The 12,500-nt window shown below is 40.7% G+C and overlaps 2 protein-coding genes across 7 annotated transcripts in view; both read left to right on the top strand.

Moving 5' to 3' along the window:
* lrit3a (info leucine-rich repeat, immunoglobulin-like and transmembrane domains 3a) overlaps positions 1 to 12,500 on the top strand; it is an 89,166-nt gene that overhangs the window by 5,652 nt on the left and 71,014 nt on the right. The window lies entirely within an intron of this gene.
* Positions 1 to 12,500, top strand: part of gria2b (glutamate receptor, ionotropic, AMPA 2b) — a 42,545-nt gene that overhangs the window by 2,027 nt on the left and 28,018 nt on the right. The window lies entirely within an intron of this gene.

Below are 12,500 nucleotides of genomic sequence, written 5' to 3'. Positions count from 1 at the left end.
TTTTTAACCCACTTGAATAAATGAGTGGTTGCTATAGAAACAGTAATCAGCATTGATTAATAATGCATAACTAAAAACCTGCACTGCTCAACAATTTCTGACCAATCAGGATTCAGAATCCACACTAACTTCCTATTTGTTACTGTTACTCTTCATTTGTCTGTTTTATAGCCAATAATAACTGTATAAAGTATAAATAACTGAATAAAAATTATTATATTATCAGCCATTGAATTCGATTAGCATTGGGCTAATCGTCACAGAATGCTGGGGTGAGATCTCTGTAGAATTTCATCTAACATGCAAGAAGTGACTTGAAGGAACTTGAAAAAAAAAAAAACATACCTGTACAGATAACGGTTCTTCTGAGAACCTAAAGATCTTAAAATACCCAGACACCAGAGGGTTCTCCTGAGAACCTGAAGACCTAAAGATCTTTATAGCCGTGTGCCTTTATGTAACTTAGAAGGACTGATGTGATAGGATTTTTTGAAAGGTGATAATAATAATAATAATAAGAAGAAGAACAGGAGATCTGGAGTTTTATTTCTCTCGTATTTGTCTTTATTTTATTTACCATCCACCATCACACAGATAAAGCCCACACAGATCTCCTGATAATAAGCATGGATCAGCGAGCTGGATTAACTCTGACACCTGCCTGAACACCTGCAAATTTTAAACGTCACTTAAAACCTGAATTCACATAAAAACATGCAGATTTACAGAAAAAGGGATTGAAGACTAAATCTGTCTGGTTGAATCACATGACTCACGTAGCAGAGTGAGTTTCCTGTATCTTCTTTATATTGGATAAATGTGTTCAATTATGGACTCTGATTGCTCAGAAGCTGATTAGATAGATAGATAGATAGATAGATAGATAGATAGATAGATAGATAGATAGATAGATAGATAGATAGATAGATAGATAGATAGATAGATAGATAGATAGATAGATGAATGTAAATCTACAGCATGTATTTTCTCAGACTGATCTTCAGCTTTATATAAATATGGTATTGTTTCTATAGTAACAGCATCTTCATAAGGACTGGTGTAATTTAGAGTTATAGGAGTCTTCAGTGACTGTGATTTGAACCAGTCAGGGGTAAAGCAGTAACTTTCTTAAAACCATCAGGAATTGAGTTTTTTTGTTTGTTTGCTTGTTTGATTGCTTGTTTGTTTGTTTGTTTTTTTGTGGTTGCTTGTATTTAATAACTTTGAGACCTGGGATGTAGAGATGTTGGTGCAGGAAAGAGCATTTATAGCTGCAATAACATTAACGAAAACAGGACAATTTGTTCCCAGAAACTCTAAACTGATATAAAAATCATATCGTGATGCAATTAAGCACAGAATATTTAAATAATTCTCAAATGTATAGGGAATAAATCCCACAGGAGTGCGCTATTATGAATAAACAATCAACTACAGTGTGTGTAGATGCTGTAAATCTGTTGTAAAGCTCGGGGTTCCTCATGTGTATTGTTTCCCACACCTCATTCTTCTTTCTCCTCCGAGAAGTCTAATAGAGAGACGAATCTGGTTAATCCTTTTTTTGTGTTTTTAAAGCCCCTAGGTGGCACTGCATTTTGACCTTCATGGCTCAGAACAGTCTAATGAGTGTGTTTGTAGAAATACAATGTGTGTAAAACCCTTTATTAGGTAAAGATATGATTAAACCTTAAACCCTTTTTCTTTTTATCCTCTTATTCTTACACATGCATAATATGGCAAAAAATAAGAACATGCGATGACTCTATGCTAAAGCGCTAGGCTACAGCTCTATGCTAAAGCGCTAGGCTACAGCTCTGTACTAAAGCGCTAGGCTACAGCTCTGTACTAAAGCGCTAGGCTACAGCTCTATGCTAAAGTGCTAGGCTACAGCTCTGTACTAAAGTGCTAGGCTACAGCTCTGTACTAAAGCGCTAGGCTACAGCTCTATGCTAAAGCGCTAGGCTACAGCTCTGTACTAAAGCGCTAGGCTACAGCTCTATGCTAAAGCGCTAGGCTACAGCTCTATGCTAAAGCGCTAGGCTACAGCTCTATGCTACGGTATCATCATAATTATATAAAAGATTAAAGATATAACTGCTCTTTTTGACACAATCTCGCTCTCATATTTCCATCCGCAATAATTTGCTGCTGTTTAATAAAAGTACAAATAAACAGCGGAACCGATTTTTCACTGAATGCGCCATTTATGAATAAAAATAGAGCTACAATGTGCCTCATTATCTTCAGAACAACTAAATTAGACAAGAAATGTAAAATTTTGGTGCCAAAACATCAAATAAACCAAAAATAAATCAATAAATAAATGAATAAATCACAATAATCAAAACAACATTTTTAGAATAGAGTATTAGCATCATGCTAATGCTACGTGTAAAACCTGAATCCAGAAAGTTCTGGAAATAATTCTCCAGAACGAAGCATCCCTTTGTAACTCGCTCCACTTGAAAAGTTCACTGCAGTGGAAAAAGGTTTCAGGAAAAGGTAGAGGTTTAAATTAAAGGTCACGAGACAAGAAATATACCATGGACTTGACTTTAGGTTAGATGTTTTGTGTTGCAATACAATAGGGCTTTCTGGAGAGACCAGAGAACTGCAGGAAAGTTCTACTATAAACCTTTTATATTCCATTAGAACCTCACTGATGCAGAAAAGATTCTGCTTTGATTAATTTTTTAATCAGGATTGATAGTAGAAAACAACATACACTGTGAAAGCTCAATATAAGCATGCTTTATACATGTTCATGAACTTTACAGCACAGTGAAATCCTTTCTCCTTATATCCCAGTGATGTTTGGAAGCTGGGGTCAGAGCACAAGGTGCACCATTATACAGCACCCATGGAGCACTAAGGGGTTAAGGGCCGTGCTCAAGGGCCCCAAGAGTGGCAGCTTGGTGATTCTGGGGTTTAAACCCCTGACCAAAGATTTAACTACAGATATATATGAGGTGGTACCAATGACTAATGATGTAACTGTTGCTATTCTGACCACATCTGCGATTTCAACACAAACAGCAATTTAGAACAAAGAGCAAACGTGAAATTCTACATAAAACTCTGCAAATCTGCCACAGACTCTTAGCATGACATACATTTGACATACGGTGATGCTAAAACGAGAAGTTCGAGGTGTTTTGCACTTAAAGAGCGGAAGAACATCACTTTAAGATGACGTGAGATCAGGAAGACCTGCAACGAACTCAAACGGCGACAATGTCGAAACAGTTCGGGAACTAGTGCATGATGATCGTCAGAGAACAATCACACGATCTCACTTCCACACCCACACTACTCGCCAGATTTGGGTCCTGTGGCCCTCTTTCCGAAAATGGAGATGAAGCTCAAAGCTGGTTGTTTTGACACCATTGTGGAGATCCGGTGTGAAGCACAGAAACTACTCAACACGCTTCGGGAAAGAAAGTTCCAGAAGAACACTGGGAGCACTGTGCTACTGTGCAAGAGGCCCATTGTGGAGGTGATTGTGTGAAAACTTAGATAAATAAAATACTTTCTTGTAAACAGAGCAAAACTTTTTCATACCTCCTCGTATAATATCCTCTGATAAGAACCTTTGAAGGTCTCTATGTGCTAGATAGGACCTTTTTTTTCCCATCTAGTTGAATTATAAAACATTTATATATAAGAACCTTTGAGGGTTTTTTCCAGAAGCACTAACTCAATTTGGTAAATAGAGCTACTATGTCATCCCTTATGTGGTTTATTTTAATAGAGAATTACAGTTTAGTGTAAGAAATCTCCCAAAATACCACGAGGCTCAACTTTAGCTTTATTTCTCTGTGCACTAATCAGATGTAGCAGACACGAAGCTAGACACAATAATATTACTCCCAAATCCAATCAGACAAAACACAACCAGACAGAATCCGCTGTGTTCTTTATTACAGCAGACAGACACCGGACTGAACCAAAGACAGCTTTGACAGTCTGATGCGTGGGTGTTATTGAGGACTAAAGACAAGTATAAATGCCTTAACAGACATTAGATGATGTGATTGATATCAGGATGCTGACAGGAAGTAAATGAAGGGAGTTTAGGGGTTTTTGAATAAAGATGATCTGCAAACTGTAAATGTAAAACACTGCAATGGGGGATTCGGTGATAGAAAGGGTTCAGACATGATGGGGAGCAGGAGGACAAGGTAGGTCATGATGGTCATGACAGAAGGTTTTAGTAAGATCGGTGGTCAAGACATTGGAGTTTGGATACAAAGGTCGTGAGTTAAATCCCAGCCATACCAAATTGCCTCTCTTGGGCCACTGAGCAAGTCCCTTATTCCCATAAATATGTAAATGTGAGGTATGGTGAGGAAAAGCAGATGAGGCAAGGTGGTGAGAAAAAGGGCAAGGAAGCAGCAGTGAGGCAAAACAAGGTTGGTTGAGGAATTCAAGACGGGGCAGGGCAGGGCAGCTGAGGTAGTTGAAGATGGAAAAGGATGGAATTAGGAAAAAAAAAGAGTTCCAATAGTGTGGAGTAAAATGGGGTGAATTTTCTGAAAATGTTGCAGTGAGGTGCAAAGTTGAAGTAAGATAAGATGAGATGAGATGAGATGGAGCAGGAGGAGGTGAGGTAAGTGAAGGTGTAATGAGTGTGATGAAATAAGGGGAAATTGGGCAGGATAAGATGGGCAAAGGTGGGGTGAGATAGGGCAAAATGGGGCAGGCAAGGTTAGAAAAATTGGAGAGGGTGGGGTGTAAAAGTAAAAAGGGGGAAGTGGGGTGTAACATCAAAAAGTGGGAAGGTGGGGTGTAAAAGTGATAAAGGGGGAGGTGGGGTGTGAAAGTGATAAAGGGAGAGGTGGGGTGTGAAAGTGATAAAGGGGGAGGTGGGGTGTGAAAGTTATAAAGGGAGAGGTGGGGTGTGAAAGTGATAAAGGGGGAGGTGGGCTGTAAAAGTGAAAGTGATAAAGGGGGAAGGTGGGGTGTAAAAGTGATAAAGGGGGAGGTGGGGTGTGAAAGTGATAAAGGGAGAGGTGGGGTGTGAAAGTGATAAAGGGGGAGGTGGGCTGTAAAAGTGAAAGTGATAAAGGGGGAGGTGGGGTGTGAAAGTGATAAAGAGGGAGGTGGGGTGTGAAATATAAAAGGGGGAAGGTGGGGTGTGAAAGTGATAAAGAGGGAGGTGGGGTGTGAAATATAAAAGGGGGAAGGTGGGGTGTGAAAGTGATAAAGAGCGAGGTGGGGTGTGAAAGTGATAAAGGGGGAGGTGGGGTGTGAAAGTGATAAAGGGGGAGGTGGGGTGTGAAATATAAAAGGGGGAAGGTGGGGTGTGAAAGTGATAAAGGGGGAGGTGGGTGTGAAAGTGATAAAGGGGGAGGTGGGGTGTGAAATATAAAAGGGGGAAGGTGGGGTGTGAAAGTGATAAAGGGGGAGGTGGGTGTGAAAGTGATAAAGGGGGAGGTGGGGTGTGAAATATAAAAGGGGGAAGGTGGGGTGTGAAAGTGATAAAGAGGGAGGTGGGTGTGAAAGTGATAAAGAGGGAGGTTGGGTGTGAAATATAAAAGGGGGAAGGTGGGGTGTGAAAGTGATAAAGAGCGAGGTGGGGTGTGAAAGTGATAAAGGGGGAGGTGGGTGTGAAAGTGATAAAGAGGGAGGTGGGGTGTGAAATATAAAAGGGGGAATGTGGGGTGTGAAAGTGATAATGGGGGAGGTGGGTGTGAAAGTGATAAAGAGGGAGGTGGGGTGTGAAAGTGATAAAGGGGGAGGTGGGTGTGAAATTGATAAAGGGGGAGGTGGGGTGTGAAATATAAAAGGGGGAATGTGGGGTGTGAAAGTGATAAAGAGGGAGGTGGGGTGTGAAAGTGATAAAGGGGGAGGTGGGTGTGAAATTGATAAAGGGGGAGGTGGGGTGTGAAATATAAAAGGGGGAATGTGGGGTGTGAAAGTGATAAAGGGGGAGGTGGGGTGTGAAAGTGATAAAGAGGGAGGTGGGGTGTGAAATATAAAAGGGGGAATGTGGGGTGTGAAATATAAAAGGGGGAATGTGGGGTGTGAAAGTGATAAAGGGGGAGGTGGGTGTGAAAGTGATAAAGAGGGAGGTGGGGTGTGAAAGTGATAAAGGGGGAGGTGGGTGTGAAATTGATAAAGGGGGAGGTGGGGTGTGAAATATAAAAGGGGGAATGTGGGGTGTGAAAGTGATAAAGAGGGAGGTGGGGTGTAAAATATAAAAGTGGGAGGTGGGGTGTGAAAGTGAAAGTGATAAAGAGGGAGGTGGGGTGTGAAAGAGATAAAGAGGGAGGTGGGGTTCAAAATATAAAAGTGTGAAGGTGGGGTGTGAAATTGATAAAGAGGGAGGTGGGGTGTGAAATATAAAAGGGGGGATGTGGGGTGTGAAAGTGATAAAGAGGGAGGTGGGGTGTAAAATATAAAAGGGGGAGGTGGGGTCTAAAAGTGAAAGTGATAAAGAGGGAGGTGGGGTGTGAAAGAGATAAAGAGGGAGGTGGGGTTCGAAATATAAAAGTGTGAAGGTGGGGTGTGAAAGTGATAAAGGGGGAGGTGGGGTGTGAAAGTGGTACAGGGGGAGGTGGGGTGTGAAAGAGATAAAGAGGGAGGTGGGGTTCGAAATATAAAAGTGTGAAGGTGGGGTGTGAAAGTGATAAAGGGGGAGGTGGGGTGTGAAAGAGATAAAGGGGGAGGTGGGGTGTGAAAGTGGTACAGGGGGAGGTGGGGTGTGAAAGAGATAAAGAGGGAGGTGGGGTTCGAAATATAAAAGGGGGAAGGTGGGGTGTGAAAGTGATTAAGGGGGGGTGGGGTATAAAAGGGCAGGGCAAAAGCAGGGTTGGGGGTGAAGAAGGTAAAGGTGGGGTGAGATTGGGTTGGTTGGGCAAAGTAAAGTACGGTGATATGAGATGGGGCAAGTTGGGGTGAGATCTGTGCAGGGCAGGGTGAAGAACTAAAATAATATATGTTGATTAATATTTTACTTTATTTTAGTATTTCTTTGTATAGTTATAATAGTTTATTATCCTGGTTTTAGATGTACTTCAAGTGAAGATTTTAGTCTGAAATCAGCAGCTTAATCTGTAAAGATTTCTGTAGCACTTTTTATTTCCAGGTTGCTTTTTCCTGACGTGGTGTGAACAGATATTTAATGTAGGACTTTGCTTTCTCTGTTGTCCTGCTCGCTTTGTCTCTGAGGATGCTCGGCCTGGTTTCTCATATGAAAGTGTTATATTAAGCCCTGTGGCATGATAAAGCTAATATTAGTCCACACTTCATGTAGCATAAGTATGAATATTTTAAATCGATCCTTGAGGGTGAGGGAGGAAATAAGTCTCAGAATCAGTCATTTACAGCTTTCTATTGGATGCATAAGTAATTGCGATTCCTTTTAAGTTTTGTCAGGTGACATACACGACGCAGACAAAGTGAAAAAGCAGACGTGGTAATTCATATTGCTATTTAAATATGACATGGTGATAACTCATAAGTGTTCACATATGGGAAATGCAATTTGCAATTCCTTTTAATAATTGTCTGAAACATCCTTCCATAGTGTTGTACCTAATTTGCATATTTAAATTAGAATTCACGCCCATCAGGATAGACCCGCTTCATCTAAAGCTCTTCATCTATAGATAGACTGTATACAAGAACTGTATTAGAACCATGTAAAGAAAAATAAATGCCCCCCCCCCCCCCAACAAAATAGCACAGAGGGAATGAGTATCAGTAAATAAAGTATTAAGTGAATGTTGTTTAGTGTTGGGATTGGATCGGATTGGATCGGATCGGATCGGGTCGGGTCGGGTTGGATCGCTCCCTGAGTGGCGATCATTCTCTCTCTTGCTTGTTGTGACATGTGTATCAGCCGTGTATCTCCTGCTGACCGGCTGAATCGATGCAGTTTCAATTAAAGAGTCCTGCTGATTCCCGCTGCATGAACCTGCAGGACTCACACAGAGAGCAGCGCTGATCCGACTGAACCCGGCCTCCTGGGAGAGAGTGAGGTAAACCGAGGATAAAGAACCACAGAGTGAAGCAGGATAAATGGTTTCCGCTCTGTTGTAAAGAGCTGAAGGAGGTTGAACTGGTGCTGGAGATCTTTTGGGTGCTGGAGGAACAAAGTTCTGCACTAAAATCTATATGACAGGAGTTCAGTCACAAATTAAATCTTTATATCAAAGTGCTCATTTGAATGGTTTGTATAGTAACCGCTGATCTTCATCATTGATCTGGTTGAGGTTTTTGGTAGGGAGATGTTTCTGTAATATGTATGAAAGGCGTCTCCAGCGTCAGTGCTGCATTACAGTCAGGGGTGAAGCTGTAATGTGAGGTTTCTTCAGGACAAAGCAGTTTATGTGATAAAATCACAAGATGTGGTGAAGAGGGATGGAAAGAAAGAGGGAAAAGGAAAGTTAAAGAGAAATTGAGAGGGATGGAGATAAATTGAGAGAAAAGGTAATATGGAGAGACATGAATAGAGATGGAATGCAATAGAGAGATCAGAAAGACAGTAATTGCTGTGGCTGACTATTCCAGTGTTCCAGTGTTCCTATTCCCAGGGTTCCCCGGTGTTTCCATATTTTCTTAGCATTTCCAATGGTTTTTAAGGTTCCCAGCATTCCCAGTGTTCCTCAGCATTCCTCAATGCTCTGCCCCAGTGTCTCCACATGTTTCTGTAGAATTCACACTGGGTTTAATTTGCTCTGGGGGAAATTTCTTCCGGATTTCTTCAACATTCTCCCCACTGGAAACCTTTTTGGATAAAGACACAAAACTATGTACCCCCTTACAATGATGAAACCAAGAAGACATGGAATATATGAGATTTTGCTCTCAGATGTTGCTTCATTATCAGAAAAGCCGTCAAACTGCACCTCCCCAAAACTCTAAAATCATCCTTAACTCAACATGAAGAACGTATACGAGGCCATGCAACCGAAACGATGTGGATCAGCAGAAATGTACTGAATTCATTCATTTACTAATATATTCCGTATTTTCCTGATGATTATAAATCACAGAGGGTTTACATGTGGACGAATGAAACACACGCTTCTGCTCTCTTCAGATGGGAAATCTTCTGTGCTTTGGCTTGTGAAAGCTTCTGAAACTGTGAGACATCCAGCATGACATGCAACAAAATGCACACGCTCCAGACATTTCTGCTGTTACCATAGCGATAAGGTCGTCTGTGAACCTCGCTTTGTGTGTCCCGAAGCTGATACACACTTCGCCGTTGCCTAGCGTGGAGGTTTCAAAACGGTCTGAATCATGTCTGTGTTTGTGTGTGTGTGTGTGTGTGTGTGTGTGTGTGTGTGTGTGTGTCTGCATGCGTGGGTGGAATGTGATTTGTCCTGCCCGGGTGTGAAATCTGTAACACACACTCGGCTGAGGAAGGATACACACTCCTCTTTTCATGATCACCATGGTGATGGCTCTCCTGTTCAAAGTGCATTTACATAACGCAGATGTTTTTCTTTTTTTTTTTTTATTCCAGCTGGAAGCTTTTGCTTCTGCCTTATTCGAAATATTTGATTCTCAAATTGTATTTGCTCTGCACCTGAGCCATGATGCTAACATAGCTAACAAGTAATACTTCTGGCTTCGGGTTTATTATCATATAAATCACACGTCTTAATCATCCAATACATAAAAACAAATAAAATCTATTCATGTGAATTGATGAATCTATAAATTGATGTTGGGGGATTTGAACTCACAACCTTCGACTCCATAATTCAATGAGTTAAACAGTAAACTCCAAATTCCTCATTTATATACACCATTTATCATATTTTGGTGCAAATCTGACAGGGTTCCTTCTGGGATTTCAAAGCAATTCACCCCTACAGACCCCAGGAGATCTCAATAAGCTCCTCACATGAGTTTCCTTTTTTACAACCTCCATGAAACAGCATGAAGTTCCAGATTATTTTTAATATATTTCCTTAATACTGAGACTGTTCAGACTGTTCAGACTGTTCCGACTGTTCAGACTGTTCCGACTGTCCCGACTTTTCAGACTGTTCCGACTGTTCAGACTGTTCCGACTGTTCCGACTGTTCAGACTGTTCCGACTGTTCCGACTGTTCAGACTGTTCAGACTGTTCCGACTTTTCAGACTGTTCAGACTTTTCAGACTGTTCCGACTGTTCAGACTTTTCAGACTGTTCAGACTGTTTCGGGTCACATTCTCTGGCAGGGTGAGATGTTGTTGCCATGGCAGCGGTGCTTGGTGATGATAGATGGAGGCTTCAGTTGTGTTGAACATTCTCCAGCGTGACCTCTGACGCTTTATTAAGACTCTTTATTATGATGATTTATTAAGACGCTTCATCTGTTCAACATTTTCTCACTTCTGAGAGTTTAAACATCAGACAGCTAAATGAGGAAACAGAGGAACCAGAGCTCGAGCTGTGTGTTAGATAAACAATCACAGATGTGGTGGTGTGGTGATGAAGAGGAAGAGCAGAAGGAGGAGGTTCCATAACACATCACTCTCCTCAAACTGCTTACAGCAACCACACAACAAAAACTCTAGATTTAATTAAAACACGTTTTTGGTGGTTGCCGTTAGTTGTGTTGATTGGAGGTTGTGATTGTTATTATTGTGATTGTTTTGATGTGTGGTTGTAATTAGTTGTAATGATGGTTGTGATGTTTTGTGGTGATTTATAGTTGTGATTAGTTGTGTTGATTGCTGGTTGTTATTAGTTATGTTGATTAGTGGTTGTAATTATTTGTGATGATTGGTGGTTGTAATTGGTTGTGATTAGTTGTGGTGATTGGTGGTTGTGATTGATGGTTGTGATAGTTGTGGTGATTGATGGTTGTGATAAGTTTTGATTGTTGGTGGTTGTGATTAGTTGAGGTGATTGGTGGTTGTGATTAGTTGTGGTGATTAGTGGTTGTGATTAGTTGTGGTGATTGGTGGTTGTGATTAGTTGTGGTGATTAGTGGTTGTGATTAGTTGTGGTGATTGGTGGTTGTGATTATTTGTGGTGATTGATGGTTGTGATTAGTTTTGATTGTTGGTGGTTGTGATTAGTTGTGGTGATTGATGGTTGTGATTAGTTTTGATTGTTGGTGTTTGTGATTAGTTGAGGTGATTGATGGTTGTGATTAGTTTTGATTGTTGGTGGTTGTGATTAGTTGTGGTGATTGATGGTTGTGATTAGTTGTGGTGATTGGTGGTTGTGATTAGTTTTGAATGTTGGTAGTTGTGATTAGTTGTGGTGATTGGTGGTTGTGATTAGTTGTGGTGATTGATGGTTGTGATTAGTTGTGGTGATTGGTGGTTGTGATTAGTTTTGAATGTTGGTAGTTGTGATTAGTTGTGGTGATTGGTGGTTGTGATTAGTTGTGGTGATTGATGGTTGTGATTAGTTTTGATGGTTGGTGGTTGTGATTAGTTGTGGTGATTGATGGTTGTGATTAGTTTTGATTGTTGGTGGTTGTGATTAGTTGTGGTGATTGATGGTTGTGATTAGTTGTGGTGATTGGTGGTTGTGATTAGATGTGGTGATTGATGGTTGTGATTAGTTTTGATGGTTGGTGGTTGTGATTAGTTGTGGTGATTGATGGTTGTGATTAGTTGTGGTGATTGATGGTTGTGATTAGTTTTGATTGTTGGTGGTTGTGATTAGTTGTGGTGATTGATGGTTGTGATTAGTTTTGATTGTTGGTGGTTGTGATTAGTTGTGGTGATTGATGGTTGTGATTAGTTGTGGTGATTGGTGGTTGTGATTAGTTTTGAATGTTGGTAGTTGTGATTAGTTGTGGTGATTGGTGGTTGTGATTAGTTGTGGTGATTGATGGTTGTGATTAGTTGTGGTGATTGGTGGTTGTGATTAGTTTTGAATGTTGGTAGTTGTGATTAGTTGTGGTGATTGGTGGTTGTGATTAGTTGTGGTGATTGATGGTTGTGATTAGTTTTGATGGTTGGTGGTTGTGATTAGTTGTGGTGATTGATGGTTGTGATTAGTTTTGATTGTTGGTGGTTGTGATTAGTTGTGGTGATTGATGGTTGTGATTAGTTGTGGTGATTGGTGGTTGTGATTAGATGTGGTGATTGATGGTTGTGATTAGTTTTGATGGTTGGTGGTTGTGATTAGTTGTGGTGATTGATGGTTGTGATTAGTTGTGGTGATTGATGGTTGTGATTAGTTTTGATTGTTGGTGGTTGTGATTAGTTGTGGTGATTGATGGTTGTGATTAGTTTTGATTGTTGGTGGTTGTGATTAGTTGTGGTGATTGATGGTTGTGATTAGTTGTGGTGATTGGTGGTTGTGATTAGTTTTGAATGTTGGTAGTTGTGATTAGTTGTGGTGATTGGTGGTTGTGATTAGTTGTGGTGATTGATGGTTGTGATTAGTTGTGGTGATTGGTGGTTGTGATTAGTTTTGAATGTTGGTAGTTGTGATTAGTTGTGGTGATTGGTGGTTGTGATTAGTTGTGGTGATTGATGGTTGTGATTAGTTTTGATGTTTGGTGGTTGTGATTAGTTGTGGTGATTGATG

Source organism: Silurus aristotelis (genome assembly GCF_946808225.1).
Source record: "Silurus aristotelis genome assembly, chromosome: 14".
In the NCBI taxonomy this organism is placed as follows: Eukaryota; Metazoa; Chordata; class Actinopteri; order Siluriformes; family Siluridae; genus Silurus; species Silurus aristotelis.
This window is presented reverse-complemented; position numbering and strand designations above follow the sequence as displayed.